The sequence below is a fragment of the Neoarius graeffei genome, chromosome 14 (genome assembly GCF_027579695.1).
Source record: "Neoarius graeffei isolate fNeoGra1 chromosome 14, fNeoGra1.pri, whole genome shotgun sequence".
Classification (NCBI taxonomy): domain Eukaryota; kingdom Metazoa; phylum Chordata; class Actinopteri; order Siluriformes; family Ariidae; genus Neoarius; species Neoarius graeffei.
This window is the reverse complement of record NC_083582.1, coordinates 48,638,430-48,660,744: the sequence shown is the minus strand read 5'-3', so window position 1 is coordinate 48,660,744 and position 22,315 is coordinate 48,638,430. Positions and strand designations below refer to the sequence as shown.

General features: G+C 39.8%; 1 protein-coding gene across 1 annotated transcript in view; it reads right to left on the bottom strand.

Moving 5' to 3' along the window:
- LOC132897756 (urotensin-2 receptor) overlaps positions 1-20,796 on the bottom strand; it is a 137,408-nt gene extending 116,612 nt beyond the window's left edge. Inside the window, exon 1 of the mRNA XM_060938986.1 lies at positions 20,708-20,796. The gene's annotated coding sequence lies outside the window, so the exon portion shown is untranslated. The remainder of the gene's footprint in view (positions 1-20,707) is intronic.
- Between the last annotated feature and the right edge of the window lie 1,519 nt (positions 20,797-22,315).

Sequence of the window (22,315 nt, the reverse complement as noted above, 5' to 3'; positions counted from 1 at the left end):
GGCAGAACTTCTCCACCAACCTGTGGTTATATCAGCTATAAATGAATGGTGGTTCTTGATGCAGTGCCGTCTGAGGGATCAGAGATCACAGGTGTTCAGCTTAGGCTTGCACCCTTGCCCTTTATGTACCAAAATTCCTCCAGATTTCTTGAATCGTTTAACAATATTATGCACTGTAGAGGGTGAAATATCCAAATTCCTTAATATCTTTCTTTGAATAACATTTTTTAAACATTTCAATTTTCTCACGAACATGGATGTTCTTAGCTCATATATGCTCCTCAAAGACTAGGCTTTTCCTGGCTACTGACTTTGTACCAGATCATGATTACAATCAACTGTTCACATCATTTGTTTCAAGTCACATCATCATTACCTCACCCAGGACGGAGTCCACCAGGGGGCGAGGTATTGTTTTCAGTTGGGTTTCTTTGTTTTTTTGTTAACGATATTACAGGAAAATGGCTGGATCAATCTTCATGAAACTTTCAGGATAGATGGGCATTGGTCTCAAATAGAACCTCCAACTTTTTGGGGGTCATCTGGTCAAGGTCACCAGAAAGGTCAAAATCGTTTTTGTTGTGGCTACTGCCTCATATAGAGGCGCTAGCCACTATGTCATCATGCTATGAGAATGTAAGAGTGTAATAATCGCACACTGTGAATGCGCATACACGTGTTCCGATTAAAATGGCCGGTGAGTGTATACAATTCAGTTCACCATTCAAAATAAATGGACTAGACTAAAGAAATCGCTTTCAGACATGTTTATTACATGTTTATGTTATTACAGAGGGAAAGTGCATTCCACTGAGCTCTAGCACCAGGCCATTTCTGGGAAATAAGAGTTTCGGTCATGGCGACAGCGTGTGTATGTCAGATCATTTTGTAATTATGTGAAACCAAACACAACTGCACCACCACAGCTTATAAGGAATTCTTTTTTCACTGAACGCCTTTGGAGGCAGAAGTAGTAGTTTTGTCTCCCCTGTCAGTCAGAGTAACACATCTTTGAGGCATCTGTGAGCTCATGCATGCAGAATTGGGTAAATAGCGCTTTTTTTCTTCTGTGCTATTCTGCGCTGTGATGCAGCAGTTATAAAGATGCATAGGTTGGCTTCACATGTCTTGGAGGAAGCACAAGCCTGCCCACCATACCTGGTTGGTAGATGTGGTGTGAAAATAGGTAGTTACCTAGTGGGTGAGAATTGGCAAGAACAAATTAGGGAGAAAATGGGACCCCTGCCCACAAAAACCCCATCCCCCCCAACAAATGACTGACTAAGCATACAGTGTCCAGGTACAAATTACACAAACGCACAGGGTTATGGTTAAAGGGTTATGCAGTCAATGAGACTTTGTGATGTAATGCATTGCTTTCATTGTCAAGCTAGTGATATTTTATTTTCATGTTCCTTTATTTAATATTGTTACCAACTGGCTGTCACTGCCCAAATATATTTCCCAATAATGGAGGTGACACAAAGCTCTACTTTCACAAAGCTCCACACAATGGAGGAACTGTAAATCCCCACAAATTATTTCACATTGCTGTTGCTTGTTCTTGAAATTATTCAAAGCTGCAAATGGTTTGCTGATATCTACAGAACACCACCCAGCTGCTGTATTGGAAAATTCAAAAAAGCAGGTATTGGTAAACTCTTCACAGTTAGACCAAAAGAACAGGAAATGTTTAATTCATGAAACCAAAAGTGTAGCAGGTAGTGCCATGTGAATTATTGAAAAAAGTCAGTGACATGGTGCAACAGTGCTACCTCAAGAAAACTCTCACAGAATCCTTTTGAAGTCTGAAACTGCAATTCCCAAATTTTAAATAAAATATTATCGACCCCATTTTTTTCTGATCCCACACTGCAAAAAAATGGCCTTTCAAAAATAAGAAATAAAAGATTAAAACAAAGCATATTTGCTTGAATCAGGTGAAAAAAATCTGCCAATGGAACTAGTCAAATTTGACTTGGTAAGATTTCTTAAAGTAAGATGAAAAATCTAACCTGTTTTTAAATGAAATAATTCCAAAATAAGATTGGGGAACTTATTATGCGAGATCTGATTAACTCAAAATAATCAAAATAGTTCTTATAACAAGATTGTACTTCTTACATTTAGCCATTCAAGCCTTTTTTTTTTTAAAGATTTTTTTGGGCCTTTTCCACCTTTATTGGATAGGACAGTGTAGAGACAGGAAATGAGCAGGAGAGAGACGGGGAGGGATTGGGAAATGACCTCGGGTCAGAATCGAACCCGGGTCCCCGGATTTATGGTATGGCACCTTATCCACGACGCCCCCATTCAAGTCATTTTTATTTATTTCATTTTAAGGGTATTTCACTTAAATTCATGACAAAGTCTTAGCAGTAAAAACTGAATTTAAGATAAATATACTAATATTAGGATTGTTAAATTCTACAACTAAGCATTGCTAGCTTAAAAGATTCTCCTTCTGTGACCTGTAATTAGTAAAATACTCTAGATATGAGACCAGAGACTATCTTGAATCAAGTTGACGACACGTGTAGCATTGCAACAAGTTTATTTTTTTTCCCATTTCAATATTCAAACATTAAAACATCTCTTAAGATTCCACTTCCCCAGGACCTCAGGCACCAAAAAAAAAAAAATTAAAAAATAATAATAATAATAATAATAATAATAAAAAAGTCTACGCATTTTGAATTACAGTGCTTACACAACGCCAAAGCAACAGTGCATTTTGGGGGCACTGACTATTCATGTGTATGAGGGGTTTACAAGATCAGGCACAAAAAAAACCAACCAAACAAACAAAAAAACATTGAACTTAACTCACAGCATTCCAAAAAGACCTCACTAAAACGCCCTCCACTCACTCATAAACTTTTTGAAGGCACTTGTCTGGTCTAGAGTCTGTACAGCATCTAGAAGGAGCTCACTCTGAATGACTGAGTAAACAGTCGCAATAAACTAAAGATATGCAAGGTGACCAAACGTCTACGCATTTTGACTTGCAGTGCTTACACAACGCCAAAGCAACAATGCATTTTGGGGGCACTAGATTCAAAGATTTCAGTAAAGTTCATTTATTCCCAAAACAAGCATACTTTGTTTTTGTTTTTCTTGAAACAAGATGAACCGCATTTGACAAATGTCCAAAATGTACTTACTTGTTTTAAAAAAAAACTTTTATTTTCAAAGGTGCTCCAAATAAGACTTTTTCAAGACATTTTGTCTATACAAGATTTTCAAGATGGACTGTCTAAAAACTAGCCCTTCTAGCTAAATGAGGTTTTGCTTGTGGGGCAATTATGTCTTATAATAAGGGTGGCTAGATGTTTTGACTTGAAAATAGACAAATAAACTTCCTAAGATTTTTATTTTTTGCAGTGCACTTGGAACAGAACAAACACTACAATGATCAGGACTTTGGATTTAACATTGATTGATTGGTCCCTGGGAACACACATGTTGCATAGAATTAAACAGTCCTTCCAGTATCCATGAATAATGGTTCACTCTAGAGAGTGGAGCAGGTGTGAGATAAGAAAGGTGCCTTTATCCAAAATATAATTCATGCCACAATGTTTGCTTTGAAATTAATATTCTTGTCCTGCATCCCACCCTCTGTTTAAACACCGGTTTTGTTCGTTGAAGCTAATATTTCACTATGTAAATTACAATCAGCAGCCAAGTTGCAAACTGAGAATTTTCATTCATTACTGTGATGAACTGAAATTATTGTTAGGCAAAACATTTTCAAAATATCCAATAAGACTTTTACGACTCCTTTCTAGTTAAGGAAGTCTCAGAATGAAAAATAAAAAAAAAACAGTGATGACATGGTTTCTTCAGCAAAGTGCTAGTAAGATCAAGTCTGGTGTCAATTTTGAAATTTCTTTCTCCATCAGCTATTAATTATCACTGGCGTCATTTTCTCTGAGGAACTGTGTTTATTTTCATTACCTCCAAAAATTTGGATAGTTTCAGTAGGGAAAAACTGTGACTTCTGTGTGCTGTATGTATGCCAAGAGCCAGCTGTTAAAGTTCAGTTTAAATGAAGCTTTTCATCTTCTATTATACAAGACTGGAGAATAGGATGGGCAGCTTTAAGTTATTAATTATTAATATAAATGCATGTTACTGTACAGTGACCATGGTGACTTGGACATGTGTAAATTATTTGATATCAAGATTAAAGACTTAAGTGTTACTCTTAAAATGTTGAATGAGAAACACATGTGCTGGGTAATTTTGACTTTTTCTCAGATAGTGCTATGTGAATTTCACCCTCTCACCTTCTTTGCAACCTACTTGTAGAAGAAATTGCTGTGATCTTCTGAATGTCACAACTGCGAGTTGACACATTTAGACAGAACTCAAAGCCATGTCCCAAACCACAACAGGCATGTTAATTGCATTGATAAAAGCCAAAAAACAGACAAACACATAAGATTAGCTCTTACTGGAGCAGAATAAGTCATATATTATTAGCTAGCACAACAGAATGATTATCTGCTGTTAGAAGTATTGAGCTCAAAACAGTATGGCCATTTTTCTGAAAATTGAGTCCAAAGATAGTGCTCTGGAGAGTTACATGGAATGGGCCGTAACAACAGGATGTGCTGCAGAGATATCATCATGAGCTCTTTAGTCACTGGCACCCCCACAGCTCATAAAGTATGCCACACACAGCGTCACTGTATGAATGGATATACTGAAGCATGAAGTGGCTAGGCAAGCGCATTCAATGAAATGGGTAAATAACATCAGTGGACTGATCAGTTATTATGTTAATGTTGGATTCCATTGATGTAAGCCCATTGGATAAGTGATTTTTTTTTTCCAAATGGCATTTGGCATGCAGTAATAATTTGCATTACTGTGACAGCCATTTTGTGACAGCCTTTATAATATTGGTCATGTGTAAATAAATCAACCAGTGCACAGTTTTGCATATCTGACATCATCCATGGGCAATATGCATAATATCCTAACAGCTATAGGGTATTATTGTTGGCAGATTAACCATATGGTTGGACTAAGTGATGCAGGTGACTTCTTAAAAAAAAAGAAAGAAAGTCCCTCAAGGGTTCTTTGGATGTTTAATAGTTCTAGCTTTCTAAAAGTTTTCTTATTGGATCATTGTCTGGAAACTTCTGTTGTGGGGTTCTAAATAAATCCTTTAAAGGTTACCCCAGAATATCTCCTTAGAGTGCAAGATTTTATTGATTTGAATTTTTTAAGAGCATGTATAAAGATTTGGGAGAAAGAATGGGTACGATAGACTTATTTCTGATTGATTGTCATATGCATTCTCCTCATAGCGCTATTGCAAAACCTGCAAAGAAGCCAGTGTTGGACAGCAAACAAGTGTTGCTTGATCAACTACATTTCTTTGGGTGTTTGGTGCTTTTAGTCTTCTAAATGACTCTTACTTAGAGCTCCTTTAAAAAGAAAGCCTTTGTTGGTGCATTTTACATAGAACCTAATGGTTTCTTTAGAGAGGTAAACTAAAGAACCATTTTTTTCTGACTGTATTGTAGGTGTGTTTGTTAGTGCAGGGAAACCACAACAGGATGTGAGTATTTATTTTGTACTCACATATGAAATGTAGAACACTTACAATGGGGACCATTTTACAGTTTTTTTCATAGTTCTTTCATTTTCATACAGTCTGGAAATTAGCCTGATCTTTTCTAATACCTTCCACCATAGGGGAGAGCAGGGAGACTTGGGACAAGTTTTCAGCTTTTGTAGATTGTGTGATTATTTGCATGTAGCATCATATTCATATTGCATTAAAGACTATTTACTATCCCCTCTTACCACAACATAAGTTTCTCAACTTGTCACATATACTGGCCTTCAGTCTTTTTCTCTCCTTATTTTTTGCAGAGAGAAGTGAGACATTGAAGGGAGACATGGAACATAGTGTGGAGACATGGGACAAAAATAAAATACCTAGGCCTACATGGTTAATTTTTATTTATCATCAAAACTTGTAACATATGAACTGTTGAACTGTTGTAACATATGAACGCACTTCCTGTTTCCTGAGATGTTCGCGCCGAGTCCTTTTTCCCGCGAGTGCCGGCGTTAATTACTAATCCTTTTTTAACTTTTTTTCTATAAATAAATTTCCAGTATCGTCTTCATTTTTATTATACTGTCGCTTTCATTTTTGTACTTTTCACTTTCGCTTTCCTTTTTCCGTTTTTTTTTCCGTTTTTTTCTCTTTCTTTTTTCGGAAGAACGCGGAGACCGGAAGCTTTCTTTTTCTCTCCTCCTGTGTAAAGTCCACAAGCGGAGGCCATCTGATCTGCTTTAATATCAACAGATCTTCATTTAAGGTACGTGAATCTTTTCATCATGGCACACTTTCAGCCTGTTCAGTGTGCTGAGTGCAGGATGTTTAGTCATTCTTCCTCCGTCACTAGCGATAGCTCTATTAGCTTTACTTGTGATAAGTGCAGATTAGTTAGCTGACGGAGAAGATTTTAGTGCTAGAAGCGCGTGTCCAGGCTTTAGAGCAGGTTAGTGAGCGTGAGAACAGTGTAGTTTCTGTTAGGGAAAGTCTGGACGCCCTAGGTGGAGTTAGCAATCCCCCAACTCCGGCATTAGAGCCCTTACAGCGGGGCGAATGGGTGACGGCTCGGCGGCATAAGCGTAGAGCCAAAGCTACCGCTGAGGCTCGCCCACGGGAGCACCACTCCTCTCCGCGTCACGTGTCGAACAGGTTTGCTCTCCTTAGTGATGCACCCACTGAGAAACCTGAAAGAGCTCTGGTTATAGGGGACTCTATCATACGGCACGTGAAATTAGCTCAGCCTTTAGGGGCACCAGCAGCTTTAGTCAGGTGTATTCCGGGAGCCAGGGCGCCGGACATAGCAGGTAATCTTAGGGTCCTAGGCAAGCACAGGTTCTCAAAGATAGTTATCCATGCAGGAGCTAATGATATACGCCTTCGTCAGTCTGAGGTTACTAAGAGTAACTTTGTAGAGGTGTTTAAATTAGCGAAGGCGATGTCCGATGCTGTAGTATGCTCTGGCCCCATCCCAATGCGGCGTGGCGATGTAGCTTACAGCAGGTTATGGTCGCTGAACTGCTGGCTGTCCAGGTGGTGCTCTGAAAACAGTGTGGGCTTTATAGATAATTGGGCTAATTTTGAGGGCACTGCTGGCCTGTTAGGGCGGGACGGTATCCATCCCACTCGGGAAGGTGCTGCTCTCATTTCCTGCAGCATAGGTCATAGTCTCAGAACAGGCCTAGTTAATTTCTGACAATCCAGAGCCAAGGCCAGGGAGCAGACGAACAGGCTAAACCGACTGTCTGCTAGCTGCACAGAGTCGTCACTCAGGGCCCACTACATCGAGACTGTGTCTGTTCCCCGAGCTCAACAAAAAGGTAGAAATTTTCAGAGAGTTTGTTCCAGTAACCTAATCAATATAAAATTAGATCAGACTGACTGTACAGCTGCTGCCAGCACCTTTGATCTAAAGGTGGGGCTATTAAATATTAGATCTCTTACATCTAAAGCGCTAATGGTTAATGAACTCATTACTGATCAGGAGTTTAATGTACTGTGTTTAACAGAAACATGGATTAAGCCAAATGAATATATAGCATTAAATGAAGCGAGTCCTCCTGGATACAGTTATATACACCAGCCTCGTCTAACTGGCAGAGGAGGAGGCGTCGCGGTTATTTATAATGATTATCTAGGTGTAACACACAAACCTGGTTATAAATTTAATACATTTGAAGTTCTTCATACTCATATAATGTATGTAGCCTCGAAAAATAAGTCTACCCAGTTAATTCCATTGCTTATTATTTACAGGCCCCCGGGGCCATATTCTGAGTTTCTTTCTGAATTTGCAGATTTTATCTCAGATTTGGTTATTTCCTTAGACAAAGCTTTAGTTGTCGGAGATTTTAATATTCACTTTGATAACCCAGAAGACCCTTTAAAAACAGCGTTTGTGTCCATCTTAGATTCAGTCGGGATTAAGCAGAATGTCATAGGACCGACCCATAATGGTGGTCACACCCTTGATCTAATACTAACATTCAGATTAAACGTAGACAATATAGTCATACTTCCACAGTCTGAAGTTATCTCAGATCATTGTCTCATCTCATTCAAAATATGTCTGAGTAATAATATATGCACCTCACCACGCTACTGTATTAAACGTACTTTCACGTCAACTACTGCACAGAGCTTTATAAATGATCTCCCAGAGCTGTCAACTTTGATTGGGTCACTGTCAGCCCCTGCAGAACTCGATCAGGCAACTGAATGCTTAGAGTCAACATTCCGCCATACTTTAGATAATGTAGCTCCTCTAAAAAGGAAAATGGTCAGAGACAAAAAATTAGCACCCTGGTATAATGATGACACTCGCACTTTAAAACAGACCACTCGAAAATTGGAACGTAAATGGCGTCAAACAAAATTGGTAGTGTTCAAATTGGCGTGGAAGGAGAGCTTCCTGAAGTATAGAAAAGCTCTTAGTGCTGCGAGATCAACATATCTCTCCTCCCTAATAGAAGATAACAAAAATAATCCTAGATTCCTATTTAATACTGTAGCAAAATTAACCAGGAATAAGTCCACTATAGACAGATGCACACCTGCAGTATGTAGTAGCAGAGCAATTCCAGCGTTATGGACGTGACACTTGAACTCAAAATGGCAACAAATGACCCAGTGCATGTTTTATTGTCTCCCAGTATTTAAACAGGTGTTGCATATTTTAAGGCTGTACCATACTGGAGAAGTGATAGAACAAGAACAATCCCCATAGTACATCTAGGGCATGCCAGAAAATGCCAATAAAAGATGCGTTATGGATGTGACAGAAAAAGTATCACTTTTCTTGGGTGACTGTACATTTTTATCAAACTCTGTGAAATTGTAAACCTAATGTCGAAATGGAGATATCCATTTGATAGAGGGGTCCAAGGTGAATATTAAAAAATCTTTGTTTAAAATATTTTGTATTTCATGCAGAGTTTCGGAAGGAAAAGTCAGCATTATGGATGTGACGAAATTCCGTTATGGATGTGACGCGTCTGAAATAGACATGGCATATGTTTAGAAAATCAGCAATTTAACCACCATAACCCTTTGAAAAACTCTCTAAATATCAGCTAAAACTATCAAAGTTCTTAAATAATATTTAGAATGGCTATTGTTTTGCTGTTTTGTGGATTTTAGCATACATTTCTGTGGCTTGTGGCAATAATATAGAATTGTACATGATCAAAGTTGATTTTAGCTTGGGTTTTACATTATAAGAAAGAAAGACTGACAGTGACATATTAGGTTGGTTACAAATTGGTTCAACTTATTCACATCTGTAAAATACAGGCCTAGGTGATATCTCTGGGAGTGGTTTTGATGTATTACATGCTGCTTTAATTTTGCATGGTGAGGTTGACATTTACATGGAATTGCCCAGCAACGACTTCATGAATTTTTTTAATGACAAAATTGAGAATATCCGACAAAAAATTCAAACTACTAATTTAAGGTTAGACAATGAAAGTGACCTTGTAGTTAACAATATAACTGTATCAGATCATCAGTTAGAATGTTTTACTCCCCTAAAAGAAACTGAATTACTTTCATTAATCTCTACATCAAAAGCCTCAACTTGCATACTAGATCCCTTACCGACGCATCTATTCAAACAGATAATGCCTGGAGTAATTGAACCGCTTCTAAAAATAATAAATTCTTCTCTTATGTTTGGCTATGTACCCAAATCCTTTAAACTAGCAGTTATCAAACCCCTGATTAAAAAACCTGACCTTGATCCCTGTCAGCTGTCCAATTATCGGCCAATATCAAACCTCCCCTTTATCTCCAAGATCCTTGAAAAAGCTGTGGCACAGCAGTTATGCTCATATTTACATAGGAATAACATCCATGAAATGTATCAGTCAGGATTTAGACCTCATCATAGCACAGAGACAGCACTGGTTAAAGTAGTAAACGACCTACTGTTGGCGTCTGATCAGGGTTGTGTCTCGCTACTTGTGTTGCTTGACCTTAGTGCAGCATTTGATACCATTGATCATTCCATTCTTCTGGATAGACTAGAAAATGTTGTGGGAGTTAAGGGAATGGCCCTCTCCTGGCTCAGGTCTTATCTAACTGATCGTTATCAGTATGTTGATATAAATGGTGATATTTCTAGACGTACCGAGGTAAAGTTTGGTGTTCCACAAGGTTCTGTCTTGGGTCCACTGCTTTTTTCTCTATATATGTTACCTCTGGGCGATATTATTCGTAAACATTGTATTAGTTTCCACTGTTATGCTGATGACACACAGTTGTATGTCTCTGCAAAACCTGATGAGAGACACCAGCTTAATAAAATTGAGGAATGTGTTAAGGACATTAGACACTGGATGCTTATAAATTTCCTTCTGCTTAACTCTGACAAGACTGAAGTACTTGTGCTAGGACCACATACAGCTAGAAGTAAGTTTTCTGATTACACAGTAACTCTGGATGGCCTTTCTGTTTCTTCACGTGCAGCAGTAAAAGACCTCGGAGTGATTATTGACCCCAGTCTTTCATTCGAAACTCACATTGATAACATCACCCGGATAGCTTTCTTTCATCTCAGAAATATTGCGAAGATAAGAAATTTAATGTCATTGCATGATGCAGAAAAACTAGTCCATGCTTTCGTTACCTCCAGGTTGGATTATTGTAATGCCTTACTGTCTGGATGTTCCAATAAGTGCATAAACAAGCTCCAGTTAGTTCAAAATGCCGCAGCAAGAGTCCTTACTAGAACTAGAAAATATGACCACATCACGCCTGTCTTATCCACACTGCATTGGCTCCCAATCAATATTTCGTATTGATTATAAAATACTACTATTGACCTTTAAAGCACTAAATGGTCTCGCACCACAGTACCTGAGTGAACTTCTGCTCCTCTATGACCCGCCACGCCTACTTAGATCAAAAGGTGCAGGCTATCTGCTGGTACCTCGTATAGTGAAGGCTACATCAGGGGGCAGAGCCTTTTCTTACAAAGCCCCACTGTTATGGAACAGCCTTCCAAGTAATGTTCGGGAATCAGACACAGTCTCAGCATTTAAGTCTAGGCTGAAAACATATCTGTTTAGTCAAGCCTTTTATTAATGGTGTTTATGAGGTAAAGGAGTAGATCTGGAGGGTCCTCAGACATAGAGTGTTTTGGTAAACTGGGATGTATGGATGCTGTCAGTCCCCACTCGCTTGCTCACTCGAGTTTGTTGACGGTGTAGTGGCTGCTGCTTTATGTCCCGGGGCTCCCTCATGCCTGTGTTACCTTCTGGCTCTCTCCTTTTAGTTATGCTGTCATAGTTAGTTGCCGGAGTCCCTGCTTGTACTCGGTGTAATATGTATACTGTTCCTACTTATTCAGGTGACATTGGGCATACCTAACCACCTGTGTTTTCTTTCTCTCCCCCCCCCACTCCAAATCTGTCCCTCTGAGTTACATGGAGTCAACAGGAAATCTTTTGGTGGAGACGGTGGGGACCTCGACTGGCTATCGTAGCCTGCAGGGAATCGGCCGTCAGACATTCTGTCGCATGTCCCAGACCCGGTGAAATGTAACTGAATTGTCTTGGCCAGGCCTAAGGGTCCCATCTGCATCTCATCATTGCTGAGGAGTGTGCTCCCATCACCCAATCAAGCGTCCAGCCAGAGCAGGTCATGATATATTTTTTTACCATATTAACATGCCATTGTGTGTCATGCCTGATGTAAAGACTCTCGTCTCTGCGAGCCTACCACACAGATTTAATACTTGTCATTTTTAGGGCATACCTAACAACATGTTTTCTTTCTCTCTCTCTCTCCCCCCCCCATCTGTCCCTCTGAGTTACATGTTGATCCTGGGATTGAGATGCTGGCCTCTTCTGCCCCTCGGACCTGCTTGATCCATCCTGGTGCCCTGTGTCTGGTCGGAGTTTTATCGCCCCACTCCTGTGAAGGACGGCCCCATGAGGACAGTTGAGGGTTATACCTGTTAAAACTGTTAATATTATAGTCAGGCTGTCTGTTGTTGCCCAAATGAGGATGGGTTCCCTTTTGAGTCTGGTTCCTCTCGAGGTTTCTTCCTCATGTCGTCTGAGGGAGTTTTTCCTTGCCACCGTCGCCACAGGCTTGCTCATTGGGGATAGATTAGGGATAAAATTAGCTCATGTTTTAAGTCGTTCAAATTCTGTAAAGCTGCTTTGCGACAATGTTTATTGTTAAAAGCGCTGTACAAATAAACTTGATTTGATTTGAACTGTATGAACACACAGTGCTGGTACAGGTATAGAAAAAGCGAGGTGTGGGTAAACTGACTAGACAAAACAGTTCCGTTCTCAAGAAGGAATGAAATAAGCTTAATTCTCATGCAGCTGCAATCCCAGATTTATAACAAAAAAATTAACAATTTTATGTTTGCAAACCACAAGAAAAAATCTGTAGCATGAACAGTCAAGTCAAGTTTATTTCTATAGCGCTTTTAACAATAGACATTGTCACAAACCAGCTTTACAGAATTTGAAAGACTTTAAACATGAGCTAATTTTATCCCTAATCTATCCCCAATGAGCAAGCCTGTGGCAACGGTGGCAAGGAAAAACTCCCTCAGACGACATGAGGAAGAAACCTTGAGAGCACGGGCGATTGCTCTAAGACAACGAGGGAGGCTCAGCCTCCTCTAAAAATGACGAACATCGTGTAGGATGAATTGCGCTAGGCTTATGTTATAGCCGACCTTATAACATTGCTATTTCAGATCCAGAATCATAGAAATATATGTGCTCAACCCAACTACCGTGTGAAATCATTCCGTTATTACTTTCCCCAGTTCGCCTAATGTGTGCGTGAGTTTTTCCCCCTCGTGACAACACGATGCAGCCCAGCCTCAGTGCACTTCAATGGCATTTGGGAGCTATGCGCTTTTCAATATCAAAATGCAAGACGGTTATTGGACAAATACTGCGAAAACGCCCGCCCCACGGACTCCCAGCCTCACAGTGGGAGGGACATGGCAAAGCTTTCCGGGAGGAGACTGGTGATTGGTGAAAGCGGCCGGATATTTTCTTTGATTGACAGGTCGTTTCAACTATAGACAGGCAGCGGTGAATTTCAGTTCCGTCCCATGCGGATTCGCAAGTGGTGTGGTGTATTGTAAGAGATCAGCTTACATTTCGATTTCATTCATTACATACGGTTTCTACCAGCTTTTTTAGTTTGTATATATTTTCATTGTAAATAAAGTATAAATATAGTGTTGTCAAGTTTGCTATCTTAGTTCCAGAAATTTTGTTTATTTGAGTGACTGAACTTGAACTTGAGGGGGCTAGTCAGCTAGCAAGAAAGCTGCGCACGGATGCCAAGCATTGCTGATTTAATTTTGGCGAAGCCATTTGCCAGTCTTCCTTTCGAGGAAAAAATTAAAATTAAAGAGCAGGGTAGACCAACGCCTCAAAATGACTTGGTGAAAAAGGCAGAGAATAATACTCGTTCCTTTCAGCTCTCCTGGTACGAGAAAGTGAATTGGCTAACAGCAAGTGACCCACATCAACAACAGTAAATAAGTTACTTTAGTAATATGTCATGGATGGACCAAAAATATAAAATCTATTTAAAATGTTTATGCTGAGTATATTATATTGGAAGATATATTTTTCTGGATATGAATTAAACACAGCTACAATTTGGAAAACATTTTTAAACAAAAACACAGCCAAGAATATTTCACACTACAGACCTGGATTAAAAGTGAAGGGTTATCAAAATTGTCAATAAAACATTTCTCAGTCAAAATAAGTAAAATATAGGGAAAGTGTCATTGAATGAAATGTGTGGCACCCAGCTCTATGTTTGGCTCCCCAAGGTCAGTGCTTGTGCCTATTCCAGAACACTCTGCTGTTACTGCTGAGGTTCCTGACAAAGAGCTGCTTTCAATAATGATCAATTTTTAAACAACATGCCACAATTTTAAAATATAAAATGTTAAAATATACCCCCCCCAACACCACCATCATGTATATTGGACAGTAGGCTAATGGGCCAAAGGAACCTGTTATTTCACAGTTTGTGACCCTGCCAACAATCAGCCAGATCAGAGAGAGTATGGGCAAAATTGATGTGTTTTTTCTTTTTTCTTTTAAAATCTGGAAATATCGTAACCGACCAGCCTCCCCTGTTTGAAAGACTACCAGCTACCACGGCTCGAGAGGAACCAGACTCAAAAGGGAACCCATCCTCATTTAGGTGATAACAGACAACATGACTGTAACATTACAGTTTTAACATGAAGTCAGTTTTGTTGATGTTATAACTCTTCATTGATGGAAACTTGAGTGCAAAACTGTTTATGACAACTGCAGTCCAAAAGTTAGCAAGTCAACTGTAGTCCTCAGCCATAAAAGCATTACTGTAAGTGTCCAGAGTGTCCTCCAGGTGTGACTTTCAACTGTCCATATGGGGCCGTCCTCCACAAGAGCGATGTGAGAAGACTCTGACCAGACACAGGGCATCAGGATGGATCAACAGTGAACAGTCCTAACTTACCACATCTGGCCATTTTGGGGAAAAAAAAAAAACAAACAAACAAAAACAAAAAACCTTCTTAAACTTTTTTCCCCCGCCAGAATATAAGTTTAATAACACTATATTTTCGCGGTCTGGTTTCCATCAAATGGTGCGCTCTGATTGGCTCATGAGCGGTCCGGAATCCTACGATACGGACCCTGGTTACGGACCTTTGGTGACTTGCTCGTTCACAACAACAACAAACATAGTAACAATTTTTTGTCAACATTTATTTTCGCATTTCTCAGTATAATAGCATTCATTTTACAGCATGCATAGTGATAATGACAGTGTTCACAGCAAAAGCAAGTTTTACTACTCTGATGAAGACAAAATAAAAGAAAACATTTCAGGAGAAAGCCGAAAATCTGTAACTGTTGCTAATGCCAAGCAAAAACATGGCTGAATCCTGAATGACTCAATTTTGTATAAATAGAAGACTACATAGGCGGCAAAATGTAGTTTTTTTCCTGCCATGGAAGTGCACTTGTATACCGAGGAGGAAGCCCAGAGGCCTCGGTCAGTATTTTCAAGACCTCGGTCACGGTATTTCACGATATGGACCTCCCAGCTAGTAAATAATATATATATCTGGTAACTCTAGGCTACATACTTTAATTCCCAACAAAATACACCAGAGAATGGAGGTGGAGGCGAAGTAGAAAATAGAAGTTTTAGTTAAGGAACAAAACAAATTAACTGCACATATACCTTGCTGTAGTGTCCAGTTTCATGGCTCCAAAGAAAGCCAGTTACGCTAAAGGGCAACATTTAACTCTGATGTCATCTAAAACCTTATTAGTTGAAATTAATTTATGGGAATACAAACTGTCCCCAGTCTCCCCCATCTCTCCTAAATATTTATCACACTATTGAGTGCCAAATGTTAGTGCATGATGAGTCACTCAGGAGGAATTACTGGAATAAACTGTTGATTAAATTACTTTTCACAGTGTATTATAGCAGACCATCTTGTATACTGCATGGCTGCCATCATTGGAAAATATGCAGTTGTATTTCACTAGCCTGGGCCCGCCCATCCTAAGCGTGACGCAACACGAGGGCCTGTTACAATAGCTCGTAGAGCTTTGTCACGTTAGCCAGACTAGTATTTCACTCCTTCTAACCTCCAGAGGCACCGAGAATCACATGAATACCTTCTTTTGCATATGTGCATGCATGCGTTTGAACAGGCATTTTCAGTAATTACTGCTGTTTGCTGTGGGTGTTTGTTACCCTCAGAACACTTTTTAAAGATTGTTAACAGTCTGTAGCCATTCATACTGCTAATAAATCTTGTCCTTGGGCTTTTTTTCATTTTACACCATTGCTTTTACAGTATGCCAGGACAGAAACATTCAATTAACTTTGAAATGGAACCCAGTGTTTGAGTTTATTGTTATGTGGAAATGAAAAAGAAAAGTAGCAAATAAAAATAAAGAAAAAAGTAGTGAAAATAAGTTCAACAACCTTGAGAGAATTTGAAGTCGTTATGTACCTTAGTCATACCCTATGACTTCGTAATTGAAGAAGACTTTATGAAGTTTAGTTTTAATGGTTGTTCAGTTTCCTTCTTATTTTAAGTCAGCAGATTGTAGTTTTGTGATAGAAAGAGGAAATTGTGGAGAAATTTGTTGTCCAAAACATAAATGTTCATCTGCGAACAATATTCTAAATGGATCTCCAATGGCTCTATGAGATGTGCAGAATGTCACCAATAGGTTATTACCTCCGCCAAGGAGGTTATGTTTTCGGTAGCGTTGGTTTGTTTGTTGGTTTGTCTGTTAGCAACATTACGGAAAAAGTTATGAACGGATTGCTCTGAAATTTTTTCCAGAGGTGTGACTGGGTACAAGTAACAATCCATTAAATTTTGGCGGTGATCCGGATCACCTTCTGGATCCCGGATTTTTTTAAAGGATTCTTGGCGGAGGTCTGCGCTCTCCGAGTGCTTTTCTAGTTTATATTGTCACTGATTCATTCCTTCATCTACAGTAACTGCTTTATCATGGTCACAGTGGAGCCAAAGTCAATCTCCATGACACTGGACACAAAGTTGTGGGATTCACCCAAGATGGGATACCAGTCCATTGCAGGGCGGCATGCATATTCACACACACACACACACACACACACACACACACACACACACACACACACACACACACACACACACGGCCAATTCACATGATTTTGGACTGAGATGAAACTGAAAACTTAATGACTACATGTCATGAAGGTCCGATTTTACTTCAATTGTTACTGATGTCTCCTCCATCACATTATATCTATGGATTATGAATGGGAGCCAAGTAGCTTCTTCTGTCATATCTAGAAAATCACTGCATCTTTTTAAATGTGTATGCGTTAATAAATATACCTATGATTGGATACCATGGCTCAGGTAGAGAAGAAATTACATCTTTACCACCCAATGCAAAGGTAAATTGTATTCTCGTAGTAGACACCCCTCCCAGACAGCTATGGCATCACTGTGAAACAAAATTAAAAATTCTAGAAACAGGATGCAACTTTTATAAGATAAGACAAGAAATGCATGTTACTGAGACATAACACAGACAACAAAAGCACATAATGCCATTAAGAAAAGATAGGATTAAGAAAATGAATACATTTGAGAAGACTCTGAGAAAATGGAAACACTCTAAAGCCATCTCATCTCATCTCATCTCATCTCATCATCTCTAGCAGCTTTATCCTGTTCTACAGGGTCGCAGGCAAGCTGGAGCCTATCCCAGCTGACTACAGGCGAAAGGCGGGGTACACCCTGGACAAGTCGCCAGGTCATCACAGGGCAAAGCCATTTTATTTATAGAAATATTTCTACCCACAGAAAACTTAAAAGCCTGTAAAAACCCTTACGGGAATGAAATAAATGTCCTGGGGGGAAAAATAGCCATTCATTTCTGAGTGAGAAGGCCTCATATCTGGTCTGAAAAAATGGACATGCCAGACCTTCCAAACAGCAAAGTGCGAGTGAAAGTGAATCTCTGTTTTTTTTAGTTGCACTTGTGTCCTCCATGAATATCAGTAAGCTTTGTGCTGCCTGAAAGCAAATACAACACACACAAAGCTGAGGAGAAATGAGTACATTTCCAGCCCACTTTTTTTAAGTAACAGAAAACAAGTTATTACTCTGAATGAGTCATCAGCTGAGGATATTTTTATAACCAAAGCATGATTTATATTTTCCCAGATTTTTGTCCCAGCATTGAATCTTAAAGCGTGATGAAACCATGATCCTGTTTGTTTGTTTGTTTGTTTAGGTGCTCTACCTTCTCGAACAAGCTCTGATGCCTTACAGGAACTGGTGTATTTATATTGAGAGCACGTGACACTTTAATTGCATGCAGGTGAACTCTATTCACCGAACTGCATGAATGTTGATAGCAATTGATTGATTGTACCAGAACTAAATTAAAAGTGGTAGCTTTTATGGTCCTGGTTTGTAAATAGTTTTGCATTACATATAATCAAAATGAAGTCAATTTCAGTTCCGGGTTGTAATGCTACAAATGTGGAAAAGATTATTGGAAGTAAAAACTTGTATAAGGCACTGTAGTGCAGCAAAACAGAGACTGATACTTTATCAAGAGAGTCACACTGGCACTTTTTGAGGTGGCTTTTTGCAGTTTTTTTTAAAACTTTGTCTATTTAAAGGAGATACATAGAACCATGGTCTCACTTTTTGTTTATAAATGCCTTGAGACCTCAAGAATGGCACAGGAATGGTTTTAAGCGTTAACAATAAATCTAATATAGTGATTTTTACGATTAAAGTGATTCATATAGGTAGCGGTCTGAGTGAATGACCTTGACATCTGTGATGTCATCCCAGGAAGGCTGTTGGTCTCATCGCCATTTCCGCTATACTAAAATACAGAGCTGACTGCAACTCCGATCCTCCATTTTGAGCTAATTTATTGCCATGCCACGTAGATGTGTTGCTGGCGGGTGCAGCAACACGACAGAAGGTGGATTTATGTTGCATTCATGGCCCAAGAATTTTCAAACTGCAAACATTTGGACGCTTTTTGCGAAAAGTTCACAGGCACATTGGGCACCTACGAAGTGGTTTCTCCTCTGCTCTGCACATTTTACTGAAGACTCATATGAGACCTCTGATCTGTTGAGGAGCGTTGGCTATAAGCCCGTATTGAAAGAGGGTGCAGTACCAACAATTAAAGGAAAAGAAAACTACAAGAAAAGGAAAGAAAGTTCAGTTGCACCAGTTCTCCCGGAGTGTGAGCTGAGGGTTGTTGCTAAAACCCAGGACGGGACAGGACATGATATATTATCGCTCGGGCAGTGACCTCCCCACGGTTGTTGCTAAAGCCGGTGACATCCCGTCCCGTCCTGTGTTTTAGTAACTGCCTGAGCCAAGCAGTAATGGCGGAGTACTCAGTATGAAGAAAATGGAGAATGAGTGGACCAGCCGTCTGATTTCTCCGCTGGATATGCTTGCCTCAGCAGCAATATCTCGCCCTTACGTGGAAGAAGCGAATGAATGGAGAACTGAACAAACAACTGAAAGTCAGATTGTTTCAAAACTGGCCACAAGATCGGCCTTCAAGAAGCAAGAACACAGACGGGTAAGAAGTGACTCTCATTTGGATACAAAACAACAAAAACAACAACACTCGTTTACCTGCATTTAGATTAATACATGTAACTTGTATTGTGTATTTAAGTTACCAGTATAAGATTTATTTAATTTTCTTCAGAATGTGATTGTCTCAGTTCATCTGATTATTTAATTCGCCTTTTACATTTTATCAGTGAAAATGCATGCATGTACATGTCTCATCTCATCTCATTATCTCTAGCCGCTTTATCCTTCTACAGGGTCGCAGGCAAGCTGGAGCCTATCCCAGCTGACTACGGGCGAAAGGCGGGGTACACCCTGGACAAGTCGCCAGGTCATCACAGGGCTAACACATAGACACAGACAACCATTCACACTCACATTCACACCTACGGTCAATTTAGAGTCACCAGTTAACCTAACCTGCATGTCTTTGGACTGTGGGGGAAACCGGAGCACCCGGAGGAAACCCACGCGGACACGGGGAGAACATGCAAACTCCACACGGAAAGGCCCTCGCCGGCCCCGGGGCTCGAACCCAGGACCTTCTTGCTGTGAGGCGACAGCGCTAACCACTACGCCACCGTGCCGCCCGCATGTACATGTATGTTGCATAAATTATAACACTTATCCTGTTTTAATGAGAGTCAACCCACAATCAGTGAAGTCAAATCAGTCTTAGTTGAGCAAGTCGGTAACGGTATTTCTTACTTTCACCATAAATTTTTATTTATATGACTTTGGTCTATAGCTGTCAAAGGCCTTGGCCTTAAAACCGGCTACCGCTGTGACGTCACGCACTCAGGGCTGGCTGGCTCAGCGGGGCAGCTCGAATGCCAACTTTGCGGTCGATTTTCTCATCTCATCATCTCTAGCCGCTTTATCCTGTTCCACAGGGTCGCAGGCAAGCTGGAGCCTATCCCAGCTGACTACGGGCGAAAGGCGAGGTACACCCTGGACAAGTCGCCAGATCATCACAGGGCGGTCGATTTTAACTCTCAAAAATATATATTTTTTATTCCCATTTGTGCAGCATACAAGAGTCAAGGATGGAGATACTATCCACTCAGAAATGCATTTAAAAATAAAGGTTCTGCGTATCTCCTTTAACTGTCCCTTTATTATACATAGGTATATGAAATTGAAAATGCAAATGAGATTGAACAACAGTTAATCTGATGAAGCTTATGGCCATAAAGAGTTACAGACAACAGCACAGTGAAATAACGACATAATGTGCAAAGTGAAAAGCCAAATATAAGATTATTAAACCTATTTCTAGACATTTTTATTATCGTTGACTACCGTTTCACTGTTGAAATAATCTTGTTTTATTGGCAGATAATTATGCCAATTTTAAGCATTAATGTCTAGAAAGAAACAAAATTATCTGCCAGTAGAATAAGTTAAAGCTTGAGCTTTAGTTTCAAAAGTCTAGAGATTGGTTTAAAAATATTATATTCAGTTTTGTGTAATATTATCACAGAAAATACCTTTGAATAAATTCAAAATGCTGCTGATGTCCCAGTTTTAAATGTGAAAGAGGGTAATAGGTTCATGCTCTCCATCTCCGTGTCCCAAGTGTCTTTTCAGTCTGTCCACTAACTCTCTGACTGCATATTTATACTGTTTACTCTGTGGGATAATGAAGTTCCTGTCTCCTCCCTGTCCTGGTCTGGTTATCACAAGTGTAAATGTGATACCAAAAGTATTGAATTTTCTTTGCAGCTTTGTGATCATTGAACCGTTCTGTGTCGCACCTTATCCAGCCTACTGGAGTGGACATGGCACCTGAGTTGTGCACCTTTCAATTGCCACTTTACACCAGATTGAACTCCACTTTTCATGCAGACAATATAATTTGTTCCAGGCTGCCCTTTAATCCCTTTTTTTTTTTTTTTTTGGCCACAAAGCATCTTGTCTGAGGCCAGTGGTGATGCATTCTCCTGTTTATGCATTTATGTTGCTCCCTCTTTGACATTACAGGTCATTGGATTGAACACCTCATCACGCACTGGTCCAGGAGAGTGGCATCACATTTGATAGAGCTGTGTGAATGTAATAGTGGAAGTGTCTGCTTGTTCCTGCTGAGTGTGAGTGTGTGGTCACTGTGAAAGGACATTTTAGTGCTACAGTATGTCTTTGAGGGTGGCTTGATATCTTGCAGAGATGTCACTGAAATACGTTTGTGCTTTCTGTTTGTGGTTCCATAGTTATAGGTTCAGCCGTCTTTGTCATCAGGTATCTTCCTTATTTGGAAATTTGTTCTAATTTAACAAACCTTTTTTGTTTGTTGCTTTTGTTTTCTTTTATATATATTTTTATTATGGCGGAAAGTGACGTTTGATTAGCGGTGATATAGAGGGTTAGGATTTGATAAGTTATTTACTGTTTCCTAATCTTTTCTGAACATTATTATGTTATTGCCTTGTGGCTACGCTATTCTGTTGTTCATGACGATGTTTTGATTATTGCATTTAAATTTTTTTTTTCTTCTTTACTGTACGGAATCAATCAAAAAACCTTTTAGTCCTCTGCACAGCTGACTAGCCTTATTTCAAGATACATGTGGCAGCGGGGGCATGGTCAAGCGCCGGTCTGTGACCAGAGGGCGGAGTCAGGGAAGGTAAGTGGCAGAATCACTGCACCTGATGTCTGTTAATCTGTGTTTGTGTGTCTTTCCCAGTGACCATCCCCTATAAAGAGGAGAGGGACAGCAGAGGAAGGGAGCTCTCTCCCCAATCAGGCAACTTGTGTGCATGGCCGTAACTACCATTGAGGACACCGAGGTCATGTCCTCGGTATTTTTTTCAGAAATTTAAAATTGGTCTACGCTGAATTCGAGCAGTGATCAATGTAAAACGCAGCATCCACATGTCATCTGTATTTCCCCCCCAATAAAATTCACACTTGTCTAATGTCATCTGAAATCTCTCAGCCTCTATCTCTATCATTGCCGTGTCTAACACAGCGTCACGCGACGTAGCCTATACTAGTGTCGGCCGGGGAAGTTGGGTTTTGGATAAAACAGGCAGGGTGTAGTCTACGCTCTATCACATATGCCTACCTAACCTAACATAGGCTAATAGTCACATCGCATT